This window comes from Macrobrachium nipponense, chromosome 15 (assembly GCF_015104395.2).
Source record: "Macrobrachium nipponense isolate FS-2020 chromosome 15, ASM1510439v2, whole genome shotgun sequence".
Taxonomy (NCBI): domain Eukaryota; kingdom Metazoa; phylum Arthropoda; class Malacostraca; order Decapoda; family Palaemonidae; genus Macrobrachium; species Macrobrachium nipponense.
In genome coordinates, this window is record NC_087208.1 from 53,191,949 (window position 1) to 53,198,925 (window position 6,977).

General features: G+C 47.0%; 1 protein-coding gene across 1 annotated transcript in view; it reads right to left on the reverse strand.

Moving 5' to 3' along the window:
• Nucleotides 1–6,977, reverse strand: part of LOC135194934 (kinesin-like protein KIF23) — a 173,050-nt gene that overhangs the window by 157,927 nt on the left and 8,146 nt on the right.

Consider the following 6,977-nt stretch of genomic DNA (forward strand, 5'->3'; position numbering starts at 1 on the left):
TGGGCCATTAATCGTATATATCTGTCAGGTAAGTATGTATAAAACTTTATTGTAACATGACAATATCATTTTTATACATTCAACTTCCCTGCCAGATATATACTTAGCTGATTAGCACCCATTGGTGGGTGGGTAAGAGACAGCTAACAACTGAATAGACAGGTAAACAACATATGTTGTAGGTATTAATAAACACCTTGGTTCCTACCTTATTAGGCTGAAGACTTCGCGGCTACTGCCTTGGAGTCTGCTTAGCCTCAGAGCCTCAGCGAGATATTGATCTATGGCTAAGAGTCTTGTGGGTCTGCCAATGGGGTCTTATCCACTTACTCGGCAGAGCTCAAAGGCCTTTGTCATTGGGTGCTATTCCACTAACATGACAATACACCTTGTTCAAGGAGCACAAAACCGATCCCGATCACCTGATCCTAACATCCCATGTTAGTTCTAAATAAATTGTAGGAGTTATCCCCGAAAACTCCTTACAAACAACCAAAAACGGAAAACGAAACATAATTACACTTTCATTACAAATATACAACAACAAAAAAAAAATTTTTTTGTACTCCCCTACTAGTCATACATACCCTTGATCCCCTACCAGCAATGACACTCTGCTCCCGTGCGACAGTAGTGAGCTTGCTAATAGAAAACCAAGCACATATCTGACAAGAGGGTTTTTGTACGATAAGAACACAAAATTAAGGATCAGTCTTTGCTCCAAGACCCAGTACTGTATCTGCTGATACAAAAGGACCTAGCGAGAAAGCACTTCTCATAGGTCACTCTCACATCCTTCAGATAATGAGATGCAAACACTGAATTGCACCTCCAATATGTAGTCTCAAATGATATTCTTTAGAGACATATTCTTTTGGAACGCCAAAGACGTTGCTACTGCCCTCACTTCATGAGTCTTGACCTTTAGAAGACCGAAGGATTCCTCCGAGCAGTTCTTGTGAGCGTCCGTAATTACGCTTCTCACAAAGAAAGCCAAGGCGTTCTTGGACATGAGTCTTTTGGGGTTCTTCACCGCACACCAAAGACCTTGTTGACAAGCTCCCATCTGTCTCTTCCTCTCTAAATAGTATTTAAGAGCTCTCACTGGACAGAGAGATCTCTCTATCTCTCTGCCTACAAGGTTAGATAGGCCTTTTACCTCAAAAACTTGCTGGGCCAAGGTTTTGACGGGTTTTCGTTCTTTGGCCAGACAAACATTGTCTGGAAAGAACAGATGGCAGCATCTCCTTTGAACCCCACCAGTGGAATCCAGAGCGTGTAATTCGCTCGTCCTCTTGGCTGTCGCGAGAGCCCCACCAGGAACAAGCATTTCCTAGTGACGTCGCGGAAGGAACGCCAGATGTAAAGGCTCGAATTTATCCGATGAAAGGAATTTCAGGACCACTCTAGATTCCAACTAGGTGTTCTAGGAGTAGCTGCTTTCGAAGTCTCAAAAGATCTAATTTAGATCGTGTAGATCTTTGTCGTTAGCAAATGTCCAGGCCTCGATTCCTGAATACTGAAGACAGCATGCTTCTGTATCCTTTTATTGTCGAGACAGATAGGTGTGATTCCTCTCTCAGAAAGAGGAGGAAATCGGCAATATTCACTATAGAGGTACTGGAGGAGACAGCTTCTGACCCTTACACCACCTCCTAAAGACTTCCCACTTTGACTGGTATACTCTTCTCGTCGAAGCTCTGCGGGCTCTAGCGATAGAGCCCGCAGCCTTGCGAGAAAAGCCTCTCGCTCTGACAAGTCTTTCGATAGTCGAAAGGCAGTCGGAGCGAGACCTGGGAGGTTGTGATGAAACCTCTCGAAGTGGGGTTGTCTGAGTAGTATCGTGTCTGTTTTTGGAAGCGATCTGGGGAAGTCCACTATCCACTCCAGTACCTCCGTGAACCATTCCTGGGCTGGCCAAATGGGGCTATGAGTGTCAACTTCGTGCTCTTCGAAGCTACGAACTTCCTGAGCACTTCCCCCAGGATTTTTGAAACGGAGGAAAAGCGTATGCGTCCAGCACCCGACCAATCCATGAGAAACGCGTCTATTGCGAAGGCTCTCGGATCTTCCACTAGAGAGCAAAAGATCTCTATTCTTTTGGAGAGGAACGTCGCAAACAGGTCTATGTGCGGTCTCCCCCACAGGGACCAAAGACTTCGACACACTTCTTCGTGTAGAGTCCATTCTGTGGGAAGGACCTGATTTCTCCTGCTCAGTCTGTCCGCTCTCACATTCTGATCCCTTGAACAAACCTTGTGAGGAGGAGATTTATGCCTCTTTCTTCCGTCCAGGTTAACAGGTGTCTTGTCAACTGATAGAGGGAGAAAGAGTGCGTGCCTCCTTGCTTGCGTATGTAAGCCAGAGCCGTGGTGTTGTCCGAGTTTAGTCTGTATCACCCCGTCTCTGACTATCTCTTCGAAGAACTTTAAGGCTAGGTGTATGGCCACAAGTTTCCTTGCAATTGATGTGCCAGGACACCTGTTCCTTTGTCCAGGTGCCTGACACCTCCCTTTTGCCTCCCTAGCGTCGCTCCCCATCCCGACTCCGAAGCGTCGGTAAATAACACTTGGTCTGGGTTTCTGCAGAGCAAGCGATACGCCCTCGTTCTTTTGAAGCGGAGGGATCCACCACTTCAGATGATCTTTTACTTCTTGTGGAAGTTGGAAGATGTCCGAGAGTTGACCCGTCTTCCAACTCACACCTCTTTGAGGAAAAACTGAAGAGGGCGAAGGTGAAGTCTCCCTAGCGAGAAGAACTTTTCCAATGAGGACAGGGTCCCTAAAAGGCTCAGGTAATCCCTCGCTGAGCTGTTCTTTCTCTCTAAGAAGCTCGAGATTCTCGACAAACTCGAGCGATTCTTTCTCTGCGAAGGATAATACCCGAAAACCCCGAGAATCCATCTGAATCCCAGATAGACCAAGTTCTGGCTGGGGATCAGTTGTGACTCTCGAGTTGACGAGCAACCCTAGCGAATCTATCATGTTCCTTGTTACTTCTAAGTCCTCCAAGCACTGAATCTTCGACTTGCCCTGATCAGCCAGTCGTCCAAGTAGAAGGAGATGTTTTTATCCCCTCTAGGTGAAGCCATCTTGCTACATTCGCATCAGGTTGGTGAATACTTGTGGGGGCTGTAGACAGACCGAAGCACAGAGCCCTGAACTGAAAGATCTTGTCTCCTATTACAAAGCGAAGATATTTCTTTTGACAAATGGTGAAATGGGACATGGAAATATGATATTGTTAAGATACAATAAAGTTTGTTCATACTTACCTGGCAGATATATATATAGCTGTATTCTCTGAAGTCCGACAGAATTTCTAAAACTTACGACACACGTAGTGGGAGTTAGGGTGGTTAGTACCCATTCCCGCCGCTGGGAGGCGGGTATCAGGAACCATTCCCATCCCTTTTCTATCAGATTTCTATCTCCACTGTCTCCTGAGGGGAGGTGGGTGGGTACTAAAATTATATATATCTGCCAGGTAAGTATGAACAAACTTTATTGTATCTTAACAATATCATTTTGTTCATGAAACTTACCTGTCAGATATATATATAGCTGAATCCCACCTTTGGAGGTGGGAGAGACAGAAAAAAGGAATTTAGAAAACATATAAATTGTATATGATTGACATCTTGGTTCCTTACCTTCCTGTTAGCATAGCTGACTTCGTGATTACTGCACCCAAGCCTGCTTCTGCTTCACTAGAGTTACCAACAAGGTAGTGACCTAGTAGTTGGTGCGCTCTAGATGATCTGTCAACGGTGACGGGACCACAATGTGACTAGACCATGACCCATACTTCCGAGGGCAACGAGGCAAAAACCACCACCTAAGTTAGCCTAACAACAAACTCTCCCATATACCAAAGGCTAAAGGAAGGGACGACTGTTACTCGGCAGCCGACCCTACAACCATTAAACATACAAATATTAAAAACTCACCTACCCTTTTCTATGGGAAAGGATGAGTGCTACCTCCTGCCCCCAAAATAGTGTCTGCGGCGACGTATGGTCCGAGAGAGTAACAGCTTTCATAGTCGTTCTCACCTCCCGTAGGTAGTGAGAGGCGAACACTGAGTTTACTCCTCCAAAAAGTAGCACTTAAAATGTCTTTAAGGGCCATGTTTTTCTGAAAGGCTATTGAGGTCGAAATAGCCCTTACTTCGTGCGCGTTAACTTTAAGTATCTTCAAGTCACTGTCTTTGCAAGCAGCGTGCGCCTCTTTAATGGTGTTTCTTAAAAAGAATGCCAGTGCATTCTTGGACATGGCCATGTTTGGTCTCTTGACCGAACACCATAAGTTCTCTGCAGAACCTCGGCAATCCTTCGTTCTACGAATATACTCTCTAAGAGCCCTAACAGGACACAGGACTCTTTCTGGCTCTTGACAATGATCTCTGCCATACCCTTGATCTCGAATGTTCTAGGCCACGGATTGGAAGGGTTTTCGTTTTTTGGCCAGAACGACATATTCAAAGAGCAGACTGCATTATGCCCTTTGAAACCGACGTGTTTGCTGATAGCCTGTATTTCGCTCAACTCTCTTCGCCGTCGCCAGAGCAGTTAGGAATACATTTTCCTTTTTCTTCGTCAAATCTCGTAGAGACGAAGATGAAAGAGGTTCAAAACGATTGACATCAAATATTTTAGGACCACATCCAGGTTCCACGAAGGTAGCTTCGGTAGTGGTACCTTGGTCGTCTCGAAAGATCTCAATAGATCATGGAGATCCTTATTTTGTTAGCGAGGTCAAGACCTCTATGGCGAAAGACTACAGATGAACGCTTTTTGTAGCCTTTAATAGTTGACACTGCCAACTTTAGATCTTGTTTCAGATAAAGCAAGAAGTCGGCGATCTGGCTCACAGAGGTAGTGGTAGAGGAAACTCCTTTTCTCTTACACCAACTTCTAAAGGCTGCCCACTTCGATTGGTAAACCGCGATTGATGATGGTCTCCTCGCGGTGGCGATAGCTTTAGCCACTGATTTCGTTCAAAACCTCTCGCTCTGGAGCCAACTTTTGGATAGTCTGAACGCAGTCAGACTCAGATCGGAGAGGTTTTTGTGGTACCTCTCGAAGTGGGGCTGTTTGAGTAGATCTCTTCCTTAACGGAAGAGATCTCGGATAATCCACTAGGTAGAACATCACCTCTTTGAACCAGATCGCTGCGGGCCAAAAGGGGGCGATTAAGGTCAACCTCGTCCCCTCCGATGCTGCAATTTTCTCATCACCTCCCCCAGGATCTTGAAGGGGGGAAAAAGCGTAGAGATCCAGGCCCGTCCAATCCCATAGAAGGGCGTCTACTGCTACTGCTCCCGGATCGAGAACCGGGGAGCAATACAGAGGAAGTCTCGCCGTCCTTGATGTTGCGAAGATGTCCACTAAGGGGCATCCCCAAAGACCCCACAGTTCCTGGCATACTTTTTGATTGAGAGTCCACTCTGTCGGCAATAACTGTCCTTGTCGACTGAGGAGATCTGCCCGGACGGTTCTCGACTCCGGCAATGAATCTTGTCAATATTGTGACTTAACTCTCTCCTTCGCCCAAAGCAGGATCTCTTTTGCTAAAGAAACAGGGAGCGAGAGTGTGTTCCTCCTTGTTTCTTCAAGTATGCCAGGGCTGTGGTGTTGTCCGAGTTGATCTAAACCACACCGACGGGAGACTTTTGTTCTGGAAGAACTGGAGCGCTAAATTGAACTGCTGCCAGCTCTTTGAAGTTGATATGCCAGGTTACCTGTTCCCCTCTCCAGGTACCTGACACTTCCTCCCCCCCTAGAGTTGCTCCCCACCCCGTGGATGACGCGTCGGAGAACAACACTAGGTCGGGGTTCTGAAGCTTGAGGGATACGCCCTCTGACAGCTTCCACGGATCGAGCCACCATCTTAGATGGTTCTTCACTTCTTCCAGATGTTTAACTTCATGTCGAAGTTGTCCTTTTCTGTCCAGCTGTCCGACAGAAAGAACTGAAGATAGGTCGGAGGTGTAGCCTCCCCAGGGAAACAAACTTCTCCAGCGAGGAAATGGTCCCCAGCAGACTCATCCATTCCCTCACCGACCCGCATGAATCTTTCCCTAGAAAGGCTGACACTTTTTCTATGCCTTGTTGCTGACGTTCCTGGGACGGAAAGCCCGAAAAGCCACTGAATCCATCTGAATCCCCAGATACACGATGGACTGTGTTGGGGTCAGATGTGACCTTCTCGAAGTTCACCAGAAAGTCCCAGGGACGCAGCTAAAGACAGAGTCGTCTTCAAATCCTTCAGGCACCGGGTCTGCGAGGAGGCTCGTATGAGCCAGTCGTCTAGATAGAGCGAGATTCTGATGTTGGAAAGATGGAGCCACCTCGCCACGTTCTTCATTAAGATGGTGAGATAAAAGGGGGCCGTACTCCAGTCCGAAACAAAGAGCCCTGAATTGAAAGACCTTCCCTTTCAATACGAACCGAAGGTACTTCATCGATTGGGGATGTATCGGGACGTGAAAGTAGCGTCCTGGAGGTCGAGTGATACCATCCAATCTCCAGGTCTTAAGGCCCCCAGAACTGACTGAGGTGTCTCCATCTTGAACCTCTGCTTCTCTATGAAGAGGTTTTAGAACGACTTACATCCAAGACGGGCCGCCACCCTCCCGATTGTTTCGGTACAAGAAACAATCTGTTGTAAAATCCTGGCGTTTGCCAGGTCTAAAACCTGTTCCACTGCTCTTTTCTCGAGCATCTGCTCGAGCAGTCGAAAAGAATCTTTCGCTTTTGTTAGCGGATACGTGGGGACAAGTCCCTGGGAGTGGAAGTCAACGGGGGAAAGGCGGTTTTATGAAAGGGATCTTGTAACCCTTCTCTATGACGTCGAGAGACCAGGTGTCTGCCTCTCTTACTCTCCAGGCTTCTGCAAACAACTGCAGCCTGGCTCCTACCGGTGACTGAAGGCACCGATCTCTCACTTCTTACCCTAGACTTGGAAGGGGCTCTA